The 18,471-nt window shown below is 44.3% G+C and overlaps 1 protein-coding gene across 5 annotated transcripts in view; it reads right to left on the reverse strand.

The window, feature by feature from the left end:
• The window catches only part of Dab1 (DAB adaptor protein 1), an 803,063-nt gene that overhangs the window by 537,341 nt on the left and 247,251 nt on the right, over positions 1-18,471 (reverse strand). The gene's annotated exons all lie outside the window — the stretch shown is intronic.

Here is an 18,471-nt window from a genome sequence, read left to right on the forward strand (position 1 = left end):
TAGTTCACATGCACGTGTGTGCATTCTTATGGAGGCCATAGGTGAATGCCAAGTGTCTTTCCCTATCACCTTCCGCCTTGTTTTTTTGAGAAAAGATTTCTCAATGAACCTGGATCTCACTGAAATAGCCAGCTAGCTGGCTAGCCAGCAATCCCCAGCAATCCCCCTGTCTCTGTTTCTCAGTGGTGGGATGGCAGACGCTTGCTCCCACGCCAGGGTTTTACATGGGCTTTGTGGATTCAACTGAAGTCCTGATTTCAGCCCAGATCCTGCTTTATGGTAAAGATATAGATCCCTAGAAGGTAACTTCCTCAAAGACAGCCCTGCTCACCTCTTGACCCCATGCCTGGAGCAAGATTAGGTGATAAGGACAGCTAAGGAAAGGAAGAGCATGCACAAGCTCAGGCTGCTTGCCCACAAGCCGCAGGGCTGGGTTTTGGGTTCCTTTGAGGGAAACATGAAATACTTGGGAGGATATGAGATAATTTAAAAGTTGGCAAGGGGGGCTTCAGGACCAGGTTCATAGGAAGATGGAGACAAGGGCAGATTTAGAGACCTAACAAGCAAGAATTGGTGGGCCACAGTAAGAGGATCCAATCCTGTATTGCTCTGTGATCACTGCACACAATTCTGGATTGATGAGAGAGTCTAGTTGGTTTAACTGGGCCTCCGGACCCAGCTAATGGACTAAAAAGCAGAGCACCTTCAGGCTGCTTCTGAAGGGGAATAGTGGACCTCCAAAAGGATTTTAGATGCTATTTCCTAGAGAAGGGGTAAAAGTATTGAGTGATCCTACATGACCACTGACCATGGCAGACTATGCGATTATGAGTGCCTTCCCAACTAGAATTTGGTCAGTTCTTGAAAATAATTCTGTCAGTCATGGGTTCTGTGTTCCCACAAATGGCCTGGCGTGTGCCAACAGGTGACCTTTTTTGTCCTATCTTAGTTTTAGATCTGGTGTGGAATCCTTTTCCAAGTCAGCCTGTAGCCTGCTTTGCCGTTGAAGAGATAGATTCTTCCTGGAATGCTCAGACTCAGTGCCTCTCAGAAGCAAGACTGCTGTAACCTTCATGCTCATCTTCACAAACCTCAGTCATCTTTGATAGATGAGTTCAGACAGTGCAGAACAGGCTCAGCTCAAGTGCTTTTTGCCTGTGGTCCTGTTATACAAGACTACCCTCAAACCGAAACAAGGGCCATCTTGCAGTGTTCAGCTGCGTTTGCTTGCAAATGATTTTCCCAACTGGTTTGGTTGGCTGTTTACATAACCTCATAGGAGGGGTGCAGGGTCACAGGAGCCTTACTTGCATGTCCAGCAGCTTCCCACTTCCTGCTTGCAACTCTGCGGTACTTGCATATGACCTCAGGGAAGGACTAGCATGTATAGGCCTGGAAAAGGCTAGAGGAGGGGGCTCCATCTCTTTGGCTATGGGAAAGCTGTAAGGACTGTTTGATGTAGCCTTTGGGGAGGAGCAACCACACCCTGTAAGCAACCCCTCACCTGTGCTCAGTGAGGAAGCCCAAGAAATTCACTGGTCCCCCAGAATGAACTTTGGTAGAATCTTACCTCAGTTTGTCATTGGGACTTTGGGAGGACAGGTAGACATTGTTTGTGTCTCCCCGTGGGGAAGAATTTTACCGACAGGTCCTTTAACGGGGATGGGGGTGGGGTCGTCAGATTTCTAGTAGGGTCTTTCACCACCTCCCATTTTGGATTAGTTTCTGAAGCTTCATTTCCCATTCCCATCAAGTTTACACAAGAGGCTCTGAGAAAAGCAAACTCAAGTCAGACGTTTTTTGGACAGAGCCCAAAGCCCCTGATAATTCACAGGTGAAGAGGATTAATTTCATTACCATGCTGCAGACACACCCCCTTTCAAAGTGGCTTAACATTGCTGTTTAGTAAATGTTATTCGCCTCCTGCTTCGGGTACCAGCCACATTTGCATATTCATCAGAAGTGTGTGCACAGTATTAAGCCCGACCATTCACTGTGCTTCTCATTCCCACATCCGTCTATGAATGCTGATACCCTTCCTCTGGCTGGAGCCCTTGTCTCAAGGTCATTGATGCTGGCTTTCTCCTGTACATCTGGGCAACTCCACTGCCCTGAACAAACCAAGGGCTGCTACTTTCTTTTTCTGTCAGCTCTTGTGATGCCATGTGCATCCTTGTGAAGGGGGAGGGGCTTGTGAAACACCTACACAAAGGTAGACAGGCATGGGGCAAGAACTGGGGTGGGAATCAAGGAGCTGATTCGAGACTGGGTTCCAGTACAAAACCCAATGGACCAGTGGCTTCCAGCTCCTGAACTCAGAGTCCACATGCTGAAGTGGAGAGGAAATTCCCTGGGCTGCTGTTTTGACCCATGAGATTATACGGGGCCAACCTCTCTGTCCATTATGAAGAACAGCACCTTGTTTTTATAAGTATTATTGTTTTATTATAAAAGAAACTAAAAGGAGAGGAGGCCCATGCTAACTATATTGAGGAAAGACAGACATGTCCTGCAAATGGCAGCTGTTTACACCATCCCAGCTGAATCCACCAATATCGTTCTGTAGATGAAGTGAGCCTTTCCCAGTGTGCCTTGTCCGAGTGACCCACAGACAAGCAGGACCACAATAAGTTGTCTCAAGCCAGAACTGTTTGGGGTGAGTTGCGACACTAAAGCTCTAACTACCTGCAGCATCCTCAGGCTCAAAGGTGTTCACTTGGAGACCCTGGATAAGGCTTTTGTGTCAGTAAGCATGTCTCTGTTGAAAGGTGTTTCTGTGTGACAACTATTTCATGTTCTTCATGGTGGTGGAACTATGAGTTTATCATTGACTTTTATGTATTTCCTTGGAATATCATATCCATTGGCCCTTTCAAAACAATATATGGGTATTGTTTATCTAACACAAAGAACAAGGCTGGTGGGATGGCAGAGAAGGTGCATGTGTGTATTGCCAAGCCTAGTGACCTAAGTTTGATCTCATCATTACGTCTCTATTGCTGTGATAAAACACCATGACCAAGGCAACCTATAGGAGGAAAGGCTTATTTGACTTGTGGTTCCAGAGGGATAAGAGCCCATTACAATGATCCTGGGAAGCCTGGCAGCAGGCAGGAACAGTGGCAGGAACATCTGAGAGCTCACGCCTCAAATCCAGAGCAGGAAGCAGAGAGAGTGAGCCAGCAATAGTGAGTGTCTCTAGCATTCTCAAAGCCTACCTCCAGTAGCCTACTTCCTCCAGGAAGACCACACTCTGCAAGCCTCCCCATACAGTTCCACCAACCGAGCAGCAAGCATTCAAATGTCAGACCCCATGAGTGACGTTCTCATTCAAACCACCACACGTTGTCTTCTGACTTCCACACACGTTGTACAGTGGTACATGAGCTCCCTGATGAACAAAGAAATGTAATAAAAAGCTTAAAAATAAAGAAAAGGGGTAAAATGTGTGGCTTAGTCATAGTAGAATGCTTGCCTAGGCTGCTAGAAGCCCTGGATTCAATTCCCAACAGGAAACACACACACACACACACACACACACACACACACACACACACACACCCTACATACACACAAAATAAAGAACAAAGATATTTCTTGACAAAAAAAATTGCCATAAAGAATATTACAGGTTGGGTCTAAAATATCCAGTCTTAATTACTGTTCTATTTCCGTATGCTATGAAGAGACCACGACCAAGGCAACTCTTTTAAAAGAAAGCACTTATCTGGGGAGCTTGCTTACAGTTTCTGAAGTTTAGTCCCTTATCATCATGGTGGGAAACAGATGGACATGGTGCTGGACCAGTAACTGAGAGCTTTGCATTCTGATCTGCAGGCAGAGTGGGGAGAATGGAGGAAGAGGGAAGGGGGGAGGCGGAGAGGAAGAGAGACAGAGAGAGAACCACAGAGAGAGAATGGGCCTAGCATGGGCTTTTGAAACCTCAAAGTCCATTCTCAGGAATGCACTTCCTCCAACAAGGCTATACATACTTCAACAGGGCCACATCTCCCAATCCTTTCCAAACAGTTCCACTAACCAGGGACCAACCATGCAAACATATGAGTCTATGAGGGCGGGCATTCTCACTCAAACCACCACATCGGTCCACAGGCTTATGCCGTCAAGTCTTGGTTCCCTGCATGAGACGCTATTTTGAAGACTGTGGAGCCTTTGGGAAAGGTAGCCTGACTGGTGGGAGCCAATTGCTAGGAGCCAGCTTTGCATGTAGCATCTGCCTCTAGTTCTGGTCTTGTTCTTTGCTTCCTGGTCTGCTGTGATGTCTACAAGTCACTGTCATATAGTCCTGTCCCCACAGACGCAGCTGCTCTGCCTTCTCTGCTATGATGGGTTAAATCTTTTTGCAACCAGGAGTCCGGACAAATCTTTCTTCCCTTCTGTTGTTTCTATAGAGTATTTTGCTACAGTGTGGCAAAAGTTAGGCCTCCAGAAATAGCAGGCCAATCAGATAAAGTTAGTGCAGAGGCAGGATACACAGTGCTTTGGCGTGAGAGGAGTGGACAAGCGCAGGGTGATAAAGAGGTAGTGCTCCCTCAATGAGCTAGTGCTCCCTCAGTGAGCTTCCTGTCTGCTGCCCCCTGCTGTTTTTCCATGCTCATCTCTGGCAGTCCTCCTGTTCCTGAGGTGAGGTATTTTTATCTTTGAAACAAGACTGCGAAGGCCTGGAGGACGGGCTTATCTAGCTTATCTGCACATTCTTCTGTGATTTTACACGTAGCAGAGAATAAATGGCGCAGAATAAAATGCAATGATGCTGAGAGCAGATCAGAGATCTCTACGTAAAAACTCAACCGAACAGAAAAGCTTTGACTCAGAAACCGTGGGAAGGTTTTGGCCCCTTGGAGACATGCAGTTAATTACATGAGGAAGGACAAAATGTCCTGTCCACCCATTGTGCTCCATTGCGGCAGTATGCTCAGGATGGCTCCTGCCAGGAGAAATCAGCTCTAGTTCAAATGGAGAAACATTAATGATACAATTTTCTTCCCTCCCCCTTTAAGTACAAATCCCACTTCTTGCCATGGCCTGTTTTTATGGGAAGTCATGACAATGCTAAGTCCAACATTCCAACACACCCCCTAAAATCCTTTTGAACAACATATTTTAACTATCATCTGTTCCTTTGTCACACTGGAAATCACTTTTTATTTCCTTATTAATACGGTTGAGTCGCAGGTGCTGTACTGGTGACTTCTCTTCTGTCACTGAGCACTGAAGCTTTTTCTTCCAAAGACTTACAGTCTGGTTGCTGACACAGACCTTGACCTTGGTGATTTGGTTTGCATTCTAGTCTGAAGAGCTTCCATTCCACTGGGGAGGCCAGTGTTTTCAGGGCATATACGATGAGTCACTAAGTCAGTCCTTTAGGTTGGACTAGGGTTAGAATTTTGTTGAAATTGCATGAAGTCACAGAAAGCATCATGGACACTGAAACATTAAAACATGCTTGCTTTGGAGTCCTTGTTTGGCTACATGTATGTTTACACTGGGCCACAGTCCAAAAGCTTTTAAATTACAATTACGGACATTTCTCCGATTGCATCCACAGCTGGTCACACTTTTCCTTTATGTCAGCTTCCTATTTATGTGTAAATGTTAGATTTCTATCAGGCCTAATATGACTTAATGGCCAAGCTTGACTCATTGTCTTCCTTTCAAATCTGTTCTTTTTTTGTCTGCCTTCTCTATTGTTAAGACTTATTATCTACTTAGTCATGTAAACTAGATGCCAAATCTGCTTAGACCTTGAATACATGCTCAGACTGGATCTTTCCATCCTTTCTTCCAGGAGCCCTGGTAGGACAGATTGACATCATTTTTAGGCTGAGAATCCCAGGATTCTGCATTAGGACTTCCTGGTTTAAGCTCAGCCTTGCCTAGTTTCAATTTTACGAAGTTACCCAAATGAGCCTTGTACAGAAAAAGCATCGACAAGCATCACACATCAAGCTTTTCTAGTTTATGCTGAAGAGTCCCAAACAAACGCGGGGGGGGGGGGGGGGGGGGGGGGGGGGGGGGGGGGGGGAAGGTGAGGGTGAGATAAATAATATATGAGAGTAAGCCCTTCACACGTGAGATATGAACACAAGCTCAACAGAGACAAAGCATATGGTCCTGTTATGACTGAGGGAAATGGATTCAGCAGACAAGGCCACTCACCAGGCAGCAGAACCACAGGGAAGTCAGAACTCAGAGTTGTCAAGTATTTCAGAGTATATGACATAAGGACAAAAAGTAGAATTGCCTGCTAGCTGACTCTATCTCTTTCCCTATTCCCATATGCAGTATATACAGTAGCCTAATACCTCGGCGTGTCCATTCCAGAAAAAGGAACCCATATACCACAGATCAGTCCCCAAGGAGTAATGATTGTGAATATGTGTGCGTGTGTACATTTGCATATTATATGTGTATGTGTATGCATGCCCACATATATGTGCAACACAAAGAAAGTATGTGAAACAGAATGTGGGCTTGTTAAAATTTAACCTTTCTAGTTCAGTGTCTTCACCTGGAAAGTAAGGTCACCTCAAGCTCTGACAATTTATGATTTTTCTCCCCTATATGCAAATTTGTATCTAATCTCTGATCATTAAACCAACCTGCTGAACAGATATGTTTTAAAAGGTGAATTCATTGCCCTCTTGGGTTTGGGTAGGCTCCTATAGTAATATCCAATAATCCTTTGAATTCTTAAGTCTTGGTAGAGCATGGGTGACTTATGACTTGGTAGATCACAGGTGAAAATGTACATCTAAAATAGACTTGGGTTGTTCTCCTTTTTATTAATAGTGTGACTAAACACACTACTATTTATTAAATGCATCTCATATGCCAGAGGTTTAGCTAAGTGCTCACACACACACACACACACACACACACACACACACACACACACACCACATATCACCACATATATTATTCAAACAGCCTTTTAAAATGGACACCATCACCCATATTACACAAAAATTACAGAGAAGCATGCTGCAAAGTCAAACTTCTGGATTGAGTCTGCCTGACTCCACATACATGCTCTTGATCCCCATTCTACTGCTGACTGCTTATGCTCTTCTTTTAGCTTTAAGTTAATTAACCCGTGCCTCAGTTTTCTTATCTGTCAAATGGAGAAATCCCTGACTCCTTCTACTTTCAAGTTATTGTGAAGACATGAGCTACTGATGTTTATTCTCCCTTGATAAAATGATATGTCACCAAAATGCAAGTTATGAATACAAATTACCATATGAGTGTCCACAGAGTGCCTTACACTCTGCAATTTACAGGGTCTCAAATAAGCCTGGGACCTATACCAGGCTTATTTACACCTCCTGTTCTCCTCACAGCTTCTACTCTGCTACTCTGAATGCGTTTGCATTTTGTAAGTCCTGGACTAAAGGTTGAAAGCTTTTCTTAAATGACAAGTTTCTCTAAAAAGGAAGAAGTCATGGTTCCCTACAATGAGTTTCCCATGGCTTGTTGGTGACAGAAATGGATCATAGGTGCCCTGCCTGGAGATCCAGGATAGCCACTAGGTTTTGGTAGAGATTAAATAAAGCAACATGAACCCCCTTGAAATTTCTCAGAGGTAGGCAATATATAAAATATATTACTGGTATGTGTATGTGTGAGAATTTGTGCTAGTGTGTTGTGTGTGTGTGTACATATTTGTGGGTATGTGTATGTGTGTGTTCAAGAGCATATGCATGTGTACACATATGTATGAAGGCCAAAGGTCAATGAACTGTGCCTTCTTCAAGTGCTCTCTACGTTAAAAACATCATATTTAGATTTGCTTCATTTTTATGTCTGCATGTTTTGCCTGCATGTATATATGTGCACCATATGCATGTCTGATGCCCACAGAGATCAGAAGAGGGAATCAGATTCCCTGGAACTTGAGTTACGAATTGTTATGAACCACCATGTGGGTGCTGAGAACTGAACCGGGATCCTCTTTAAGAGCAACAAGGGCTCTTAATGGCTGAGTGATCTCTCTAGCCCCTCCTACCTTAATTTTTGAGACAAGTCTCTCAGTGAACTTGGAACTCATCAACTAAGCAAGACTAGCTGGCCAGCAAGCCCCAGCATTAGAATTATACAGAGTGCCACTGTACCTGGATTACTACATGGGTTTTGAGGAATGAACTCTGTCATGCTGGTACTTTAATAACCAAGGCCATCTCCCCAGCACTAAGATGTACCATTTTAACAAACTGCATCTTATAAAAACTTAAGCATTGTGTAAACAACAGTAAAATAATATTAGAAGCCCAAACTCTGCATTTTAAAAATTATAGATGTTGTTATCTTGTCTCTGCCCAAGATCAAGCCAGTCACAATTCCAATACCTACGAGAGAGGGGCTCATGAAGCTCCATCCCTAGCTTGGGAGCTACTGGGAGTTGATAGCTGCTGAAGAATGGAGAATCAGTTTTCTTTAAGGGTGTGGCCCCTGGTAGGCTGCCCCTGCTCCAGTGGATGTCTTACACGCATGTGCATGCTGCCAGTACTAATTGGACCTAATGAACTTTTTTTTTTAAAAGAAAGAAAATAAGGATTTGGGCGGGGGATGATGTGAGTGATGGGAGATGGTAAGAGAGGAGATGGAGGGAGGACTGGGGATGGAAGAGATCAAAATACATAGTGAGGATTATGAATTCTCAAAGAATAAATAAGAAATATATCTTAAAACGTCTTGTTTAGTCATTTCAGCATATACCTCAAATTTATGATCAATTTGTTTGAAATACAGTCCCATTTCTTTAAAAATAGCATACCCTGGACAAATAGAATTCTTCTGGACAGGTCCTAAGTTGGCACTATTTTCAGATGGATACAACGAAAGCATATTTATTAGTTTCTCATTAAATGCTGGGCACTGGGCCCAAATTCTCCTCTGGAATGTTCACCTCCAGGGGACTCTCTGTGGTTCTGCATCCCTTATCCACTTGCTGCACCTGGCTGCTGTTGACTGACCCTCCCTGCTGGACTGAGGTCTCAGTGACCAGAGTCTTGACAGATGTCTTTGCATTCTGAGTATGCAGTAGGCTTGTATGACTCACCAGCCGCCCGTGGAACTGGACCAGACTCCCCTGTACTTCTATATATTACTAAAAGCATGTTCCAATTATTGTGCTTATAAATCAAAAGCCTTAGATAGATATTAATAATCATTGATTATTATTCATCTTGAGCCAGGCACTGATGGGAGTCCCACATCCATGTTGATGCCTTTCTCCCTACAAGCCAGGTACCCATTCAACAAAGACTGTTCAGTTATGTTCTGCTGTCCGCTCACAGTACAGAAAAGGGAGTAGAAACCTGGAGCCATTCAGCAACTTGCCTGAGGTCAGCAAAGCCTTGATGGTCGGAACCCAAGTTCTTAAAGTAGTATTGGGGGACATTTAATGCATAGTGCTGTTCAGATCCACCCTGACCCTTTCTTTTCCTCTCAGCCTCCAAAGCCACTCTAGCAGTAAGTCAAGGAGCCTTTCCTGCATGAAGTTCACCTTTGAGCATCTCCATGCTCTGCTGTTATCATCTAGCCCAGCTTCATCATCCCTACTCTGGACAAAGAGCAGCCTCCCAGCAGGCCTTGCTGCTCCTACTTTTGCCCCTTTTAGTCGGTTCTCATGGGAGCCAGATTAGTTCTAAAATGTTAATCAGATCACACAATTCCTCCATTGCAAACACCCTGGGATCTTCCTGTCACACTCATGACGAACCTTGAATCCCACACTTGGCCATGTTCATCACTGCTGTGCTCTGACCCGGCCCCATCTGCATCCTTGCTATTTTTATCAGCACTCCAAGTTCACCCATGTTGCAGAGTCTGTGTACTTGCTATCTTACAGATTTTACAGCTTTGAGAACCTACCTGCCAGGAACACCTGCCTCTCACTTCATTCAGCTAAAATGTAATCTCTCTCTCTCTCTCTCTCTCTCTCTCTCTCTCTCTCTCTCTGCACAAGTGCATTGATTTAGGCATTTCTTGTGTCTGCGGTGGGCTGAATAAGGATTCCAAACATGTTCACATTTTGTCTGAATCCTCAAAACTTTTAACTATGAAAAAAAAAAAAAAAGCAAATGACAAATCTTTCACAGATGCAATCCTATGAAGACTCCTGAAACTGAAAGACGATTCTGTACTATTGTTAGCAGGGCCAGTGTAATTGCAATGCTGTTGTAAGAGGGAGGACCCAAGCTAAAGAGAGAGGGGCAGAAGCAGGAGTGAGGGAAGAGGAGGGCTCTTCGGCCTGGAGTAAGTGGCCATAAACCAATCCTGTATTCACAGAAGTTGGGAAAGGTGGGGAAATGGGTTCCAGAGCCTTCAGAAAGAATGCAGGATGGCCAATACCTCCATTTTAGCTCAGGGAAAGTGGTTTTGGATTTCAGATTTTGGGGACATTAAGAGAAAACATTTGCATTGTTTTGAGCTAACATGTTTGTGGGCATAGGAAGGTAAGAGAGAAGACTCTCTCACTAGAATGAAAACTGTATTGACAGACGTTAACTCATACCCACGATGGAGCTGAGATTGCAGGATGCATTCAAACATTTTGTGCATCCATCGAATAAATACATGGGTGACCTGTTTACACAAGAATCTTCCATACCACGCTGAGAGTGTTGGTGTGCAAGGGCTGTACCTCGATGCTGTCCACACACATATTACCCCTTCTGCCCAACACGTGACAGTCGCTTCAATTTGAATGAATGAAGGGAATGCTGTGATATTTGTCCAAAAGCATGGTCCAGACAAGGTTGATAACAGCGTGGTTAAATGTGTTCCCAAAAGTCCTTTGAAAAGGAAGCCGGGCAGTGTGTAGTATGCACCCAGAAGGTAGTGAGACTGTTTTCATCTGGCTCAAAGCTCTCAACATGGAGCTGAGAATAAAAAGGTGTGGTTTTAAGAGGAGATACCTTTGTTCTATTTCAGAACTGCTTTAATGAAAGGATGCAGTCACCCTTGTCTCCTGAAAGCCCTTTCCCACAAGACACTAAGAGCCCAAATAGGGTAGGAGGGTCAGGAGGGCCTTGAGCCCCACTGGGCAGCTCTGTCAGATGCACCCACCTCAAGGGCTGTTTCCACAGTGCAGTTTGGCGTCTCACTCCATGGGTTAGCTAGGGCCAATTGAGAAACCAATTTCTGTGCTCAAAGCTGTTTAAATGCATGCGGTGTCGGCATGATGGATGGCAGCACCCTCCCCTGAACTATCATCCCTCTCCCATGATTTCCCCCTCAAAAAACAAATATAAAAAGGACTCTGAAATAATATTTCAGGGGCTACAGGAAATTTGGAAGTTTTCACAGATAAATTTATGGATATTATATAACCCAGATTGTGTGTATGGGAGGGAGGGGGAGATGTGGGTTGAGGCCCACCGGAGAGTGGGGTGGTGCAGTGCCTTGGGCTCAAAGTCCAGATGGGAAGCTACTAGCTCTTCAGTCTTGGGTCATTCCATGCCTCTGATCTTGTAAAGTGTGGACAGACTTAATGTCCCAACTGATAGGAAGTTTAGAAATACCTCAACATTAGTGACTCCAAATTAGGAGTGGCGGGCTCAGCTTCCTACAGGGCCCTGGAGGCAAGCATAAAGGAGAGGAGCTGGCCAGGTGGGACCTGTAATGAATTGGCACACATATGCCCATCTGAAGGGGCAGCTGCTGCCGAGCTGCGTCCAGCTGGGAGTGACCATGTGGAAACCAAGGCCCTGTATGCCAGAACTGCCCATTTTCCAAGAGAAACAATAATTGATTTTGTTTAAAATGAGGAATTTCTTAAGCTTTAGATGCTTACCACAAATTTTAAAATCAAAACAAAAACAATAAACAAAAAGCATATGAAACAAACAAACAATGAATCCTAACATCTGAGAAACAGAATCTGGCTCACGGCCTATTACTTAATAGTTTGCACTAAAGAAATAGGAATTCTTATTGCTACTTGGAGGAAGGTTTTTGACAGAAAACATACTCCTGTAAAGAAATGCCTTCTGCTGGCAGCACTATTTAATAATATGGGTCTGTAATAAAGCTTTCACCACCTTGTGGTAAAACAAGAAAAATGAGTGGGTTTCCCACCCAACAAAAGCCACATTTACCTACCCCATTAAGGGTGTTTATGGAGCAAGGCCTTTCACAGTCTTCACATGATGGTTATGACAGAGGGTGCTAGGTTTCACTTGCTTCTCATGCCCTCATTTGGAGAAATTTTAAGTTGATTATGCTGATCCCCCACCCCCTTTCAAATTAGTTCTCCAGCATCTTAAAATCCTGAGGCTACCATCCACAGGTGAGTATTTCTCCTAAGAGGAATGTTGTCGCATGCTTTATGTCCATAAGGGAACTAGAACATCAGTTTCTTATGAGCTGTTTCCCTGATCTTTCTTTTTTTTTTTTTTTTTTTTTTTTTGGTTTTTCGAGACAGGGTTTCTCTGTGTAGCTTTGCGCCTTTCCTGGAACTCGCTTTGGAGACCAGGCTGGCCTCGAACTCACAGAGATCCGCCTGGCTCTGCCTCCCGAGTGCTGGGATTAAAGGCGTGCGCCACCACCGCCCGGCTTCCCTGATCTTTCTTAGTAAGAGAACAACCCCCAGGCTAGTGGTCACAAGAACAAAGATTATATATCCCAACCACCTGGCTGCACTTCCGCATGTGACAGGGTCCTGGTAAAGGGTAAGCAGAAGCATGCTGAGGCATTTTCCTGAAAATTTCCTAAAAATAGAACCGGGAGGCTCCCTTATATTTTCATTCATTTTGTCCACTTGACCCTTGGGACATGAGTGGTGGCTGGACCCCTGTCTGGATGGCAGACCAGGGAGCTGTGTGGGGCTGGACCCTGGGTCTACAGCATGCAGAACTAGCAAATTGGATCTGTGGATGTCACACTTCTTCCCAAGGGAGAAATGGACCTCTATCTTACTAAAAACCTTTGAATATGCATCTCTATTGCTTTGGGCCAATGAACATACTGGAGAATATTTCTACTTGGGGGGCCATTATTTGTAGTAAATACATGCATTGGGATTAATTTCTCATGTTAATCAATAAAGGGGGGATTAAGTGAGGAAGTGTTCTTTGGGACACTCCTGGGTTTAGAATATTCTCCAAGCTATCATTAGAGATACTGTGTATGCAATTAAGGAGCCTCAGGAGAAGGGCTCATTTTATTGCTGGGGCCATAGTGACTTCAGGTTCTTCACCAGCTAAATAGCTCCAGAAACCACCATGTTCCCACAGGGAATGTACAATGGCCCACTATTGTGGTGACAGCCTTTGGAAGGCATTGAAACAGTACCAAAAACATCCACAGAGGATCTGAAAGGAAACTTGTCACTATCACACACAGAGCCCCCAAGATGACAGGAGGGCAATGTGGCATTCATTTCTTCATCCCCAGTGCTTGCTCTGTTTTCTTCCATCCGTCACCCATCGGCTCCTCCTACTCACTTTCCCTGGTGCCCTAAGGTTCTTCCTGCTCCTGAACTGTGCCATGCCCATTGCCACTTGGGTGACTCCATTTGCTGTTTCTTGAGAAAGGTTCCTTTCTCAGGATTCTAGACAACTCTGTGGTCCAGTTCACAAGCTGTCTCATGCGTTGTCTCCTCACAGAAGCCTGCCTTGATCTGTGTGTGTTTTGCCTCGTTTACAGCACCCTTTCCCACAATCTAAAATTATTTATGTATTACCTTCTTGTGTATTGATTGTCTTCCTTTGACTTAGAATAAGGGCAGTGACCTTGTCAGTTTTGTCCATCTAATTTCTCCACAACATGGTGTGGTGTGGAGTAAATACTCAATAGAGAGTCGAACGAATATGACTATTTAATGAGGCACAATTATCACTGGCAATCTGTGGGATTCTACAGGAAATCCATAGTGTTCCATGAGTGCTTAGGAGAGATCTATAATGGTGGAGCAGGCATTATAGATAATCTATGGGCACCTATAAGTCAAGGCTCCGAGACTTCAAATCCGCCAGATCATTTCTAATAGGGCCATGAATCTGTGCTGGCTGACACAAGCCTGAAACCCCAGGTGCTCTGGAGGCTGAGGCAGGAGGAGAATCAAAAGAAGAAGACACTGTCTCCAAGTGAAAAGTAATAGGATAGCCTAAGTGTTTAACTCTGCTGAAGAGTGCTTGCTTCACATGGATGAGGTCCTGGGTTCAATCCACGGTACTGAGAATAAATCACCAAGTAACTACATAAATAAATAAAAATGAATGATTTTTATTTTCCCTACAAATGCGACTCCCTACAAATGATTTGTGATACTCATCACTCCATATGTCCTGATGTAGGTCTTCTGACAAGGGGGTTATAATTGCTAGTTGGAAGAGAAAGGCAGAGTAATGTACACAGTTCCCAACAGGAGATGGTGGGTAAAAGGGATGGGGCAGGAAAGGTGTTCAAATCCTTTGGCAACAGGGTGTTGGTAGCATTAGAATGACAACCTTTCTCTGAGTAAGCAGGCGAGCAGCATCTTGGAGGTCTCAAGCACACAACAGTGTGTGAAGGACTTTTGACTTCAGTTCATATCCCTGAGTCAGACGTTTCCCCTGTGTAATGAACTGTCTGTGTTATGCCTCAGGATGCAAAGTAAGCAGCCTGGGGCCTGTCATTCTCTCATTCTGTGTCACCAGGGGTCATTCCTGGTTCTCTGCCCAGACTCCTTTTTTTGGGGGGTGGGGGGTGGGGGGGCTAGTGCGCCCATATGCCAGCTACTGTAAGTGTTTGACACTAATGGGTCACACATGAAGCCTTTTCCTAAGCACAGCCTCTTGCAAAACAAGAGCCACTATTGCTGGTCTGGAAAGTTTTGATGTCAGCAGCATTGTCCCCACAGTCCCTAGGCTTACAGAGGTCAGAAGCCTTTCCTCAACCCTTGCTCCAGTGGCCCAGGCTGACTCTCACCTGACACCATACCTCCGTTAAGTTTCCTTCCTCTCAGCCTGCTCTCCTCTCTTATCTTGGCCTGAGAGTCTCCCCATAGACAACTTCCTTATGAATTGCCTCGATTTCGTCTTCTAAGGATTCCAAACTGAGACTGGTCCTTGACATGCCTGACTAAGTTCATCACAATCCTCTTGCCCTATAAGCTCACATGCAATTTTAACATGCTACCACTTGCAAGTCTTGGCTGCTGTCACTGGGGAGAGAACTGGCTTGCCAAGCCGGAGTTGAGGTCTCTTAGGCCTCATTCTCTGTGGGTGTTTGTAGCAGGAATCTTAAAAGTTCTTATTTAATAAAAATAAACCCAGAGCCAGATATTGGGATGAATGCTGAATGATCAGAGAAACAGAACAAGCCATAGCTACCTCACCTTGCCAATTCCTCAGCTGATCCTGTTTCCTCAGACTGGACACCTCTCAGCTGAACTGTGCTTCTCCAAAGCCTAAAAGCTTAAGCAGGCTAGTTCCTGGTCTTCAGGCCTTATATACCTTTCTGCTTTCTGTCCTCACTTCCTGGGATTAAAGGCTCACTTCTTGGGATTAAAGGCATGAGTCACCATGCCTGGCTGTTTCCACTGTGGCTTTAAACTCACAGAGATCCAGATGGATCTCTGCCTCCCAAGTGATAGGATTGAAGGCATGTGCGCCACCATTTTCTGGCCTCTATATCTAATGGCTGTTCTGTTCTCTGACCCCAGATAAGTTTATTAGGGTACACAATATTTTGGGGAACACAATACCACCACAGGTGTTCTGTAAAATGATATTTTCAGGTTGCTTGAACTTGCGTTGTTACTCAAGCAGAGGAGCAGATTCAGAGTTGCCCAAAGGAAGAAATGTGGAAATCTGGCTTTTCAAGAGTCATGTGTGCTTTGCTTCTACTATGGAAGGATACCCTGTTCAACAAAAGGTACAGGTGCCTGTATTCCGTTTCCTAGCACAGAGCTGGGTACAAATGATCAAGCTTTCTCAACATCTGGTAGTTTCCATCTTAGCACAACTTCTCATTTGACCTAGAACCCACTTTCCAGAGCTTTGACTCATTTGGATGGTGGCAATAGTGAAGATGTCGAGCAGAACCTTCGAAGGATTTTCCCATGGAAAATATCATCCCCTCCAACCCCTGGAAAAGGAAGAAAAGATCCACCTACCCACCCTCTAGAAAGCACACAAGTGGGAAGACGATGGCACCAAAGGAAATGCTGACTTTCTGAGAAGTCTGCTCTTGGGGTTAGTTGGGAGAAGTAGAGATGGGGCCCCTGGTTTTTGGACTTGTGAAGAAGGAGTACCTAAAGAGATGCAGTTGTCCAATGATCTCATAGAAGCCCAGGTAATGCACAATAATGACAGGTCCCTGGGATGTGGCCAAGTCACTAAGCCTTAAGAAATGACAGCAGGGGAGTCTTAGAGTTTCTGAAGTGTTTCTAGATTTTCTAGAATTAATATTTGGTAGATTACTGTGATATCCAGTTTTTATGCCAACTTGACACAGGCTAGAGTCATCTGAGAAGAGAGAAAATTAATTAAGAGAGTATTCCCTCCAGGTTGGTCCATGGGCAAACCTGTGGTGCATTTTCTTGGTTCATGATTGATATGGGAGGCCCCAGTCCATGGAGGTTGGTGCCACCTCTGGGCAAATGGTTCTGGATTGTATAAGAAAGTAGGTTGAGCAAACTTTGAGGAGCAGGCCAATGATCTGTGTTCCTCCGTGGCCTCTATTTCAGTTCCTGCTTCCAGGTTCTTGTCCTGCTTGAGCTCCTGCTCTGGCTTCCTGGAATGGTGGATTACAATCTATAAGATGAACTAAATCCTTTCTTCTCCAAGTTGCTTTAGGCCACAGTATTTCACTAAATCAATAGGAACCCTAACTAAAACAGCTATCAACAGTTATAGGAATAATAACATGACTGTCTTTGATGGTAAATAATTATCCGTAGTTCTCCCCTGATCTGTAGGGACTATGTCCCAAGACCTTTAGTGGGTGCCTGAATCCAAGTGTAGATTGTTTTCTGTTCTAAACTTATGGACCTATAAAAAACAATTTAATTCATAAATTCAGTGGTAGAGTGCTTAGTTAGAGTGGGTAAAGTCCTGGCTTCTATCCAGAGAGAGAGAGAGAGAGAGAGAGAGAGAGAGAGAGAGAGAGAGAGAGAGAGAGAGAGAGAGAGAGAGAGGAAGGGGAAAAGGAGAGGGAGAGAGAGAGATGAGAGAAGAAAATACCAATAATAAAATAGAACAGTGGAAACAATACACTGCAATAAAGGTTATATGAATATAATTTCTCTCTCTCTTAGCATCCTATTGCCCTGCATCTGCCCTCCTCTTTTTATAATGATGTGAGATGATTCAACATCTTCATGATGAGATAGAATGATATGAATGATGTAAGCATTCTATTTTAGCCTTAGGCTACTATGCACAGGTATCATGAATGCAAGAACAGTTACATCATGACAGACAGTGTGACAACAGAGATGGCTACTACATGATTAATGGAAGAAGAGCATATACAGGATAGATATACCAGGTCATCCTGTCCTGGGCAAACAGAGTAGGAGGGTATAGGTTCCATCATCCTAGTCAGAATGGCACACAATTTTAAACTTGGGAATTGTTTATTTTTGGCATGTTCTGCTTAATATTTTCATATCGTGGTTACCATGGGCAACTGCCATGGTGGATAAAAAGACTGCTGGGCATGTGTGGCACAGATAGGAGATGCTACGTAAGTGCTTGCTGTTATCAATTTACTGATGTTGTCAACTATAATGGGACAAAATGAGTTGAAGTGATTTCTTTCACTGCAAGTTTCCCTAGTACCTAAGTGATAATACCACTTACAATAGGAATGTGATGAAGAGCAGTCCCAGAGCCTCTTTCTTCATGGAGCATCCTACAGAACAAGTTGAGAAACTTGCCAGGGGAAGTTCTACATGGTGAGGATGGAGAGGGTGAATTCGTTTTTCCTGAATGCATTAGGGGATTGTGGGAGCCAGTGCTCTACAAGGCCCATTATCTACCCTGTCAATCTAACCACGGTCTGTGAGTTACCCATTTTGTGAGAAAAAAAAACAAAAACCTGAGCTTCAGAGACTTAGAGGAACTAGGGAACTAGGACAGAGTCTCCCATAATTCATTTCATGGCCTGGAAGGATAATCCTGCTGTACTCACAGCAACTTCATACTTGGAAAAGAGAGGGGTTGATGGAAGCAAGAGTAGAAAGGTGCCTGCCCAAGAATGTGTGAGCTCAGCCTGAGCCAGGGCCAGACAGCAAGAGCATCAGAGTGTGGGAGATCTGGTGGTAAAGAAAATGCCTAGAAGGGGATAAGTCTCCGAACATCTGTCTCTGCTTCCTTTCTACTGTTTTACCCTCTACTGTGGTGATGAATAGATCAGTGGTGCCTTATGTCCAGGTTTCAAGGCTAAAAAGATGTGACATTAAGGGCTACCCCTTTGCTGACCCAGTCCCACAAGGATTACTGAGTGGAGTCTTAT

This window comes from Peromyscus californicus, unplaced genomic scaffold, assembly GCF_007827085.1.
Source record: "Peromyscus californicus insignis strain IS unplaced genomic scaffold, ASM782708v3 Scaffold_5__1_contigs__length_169319896, whole genome shotgun sequence".
Classification (NCBI taxonomy): Eukaryota; Metazoa; Chordata; class Mammalia; order Rodentia; family Cricetidae; genus Peromyscus; species Peromyscus californicus.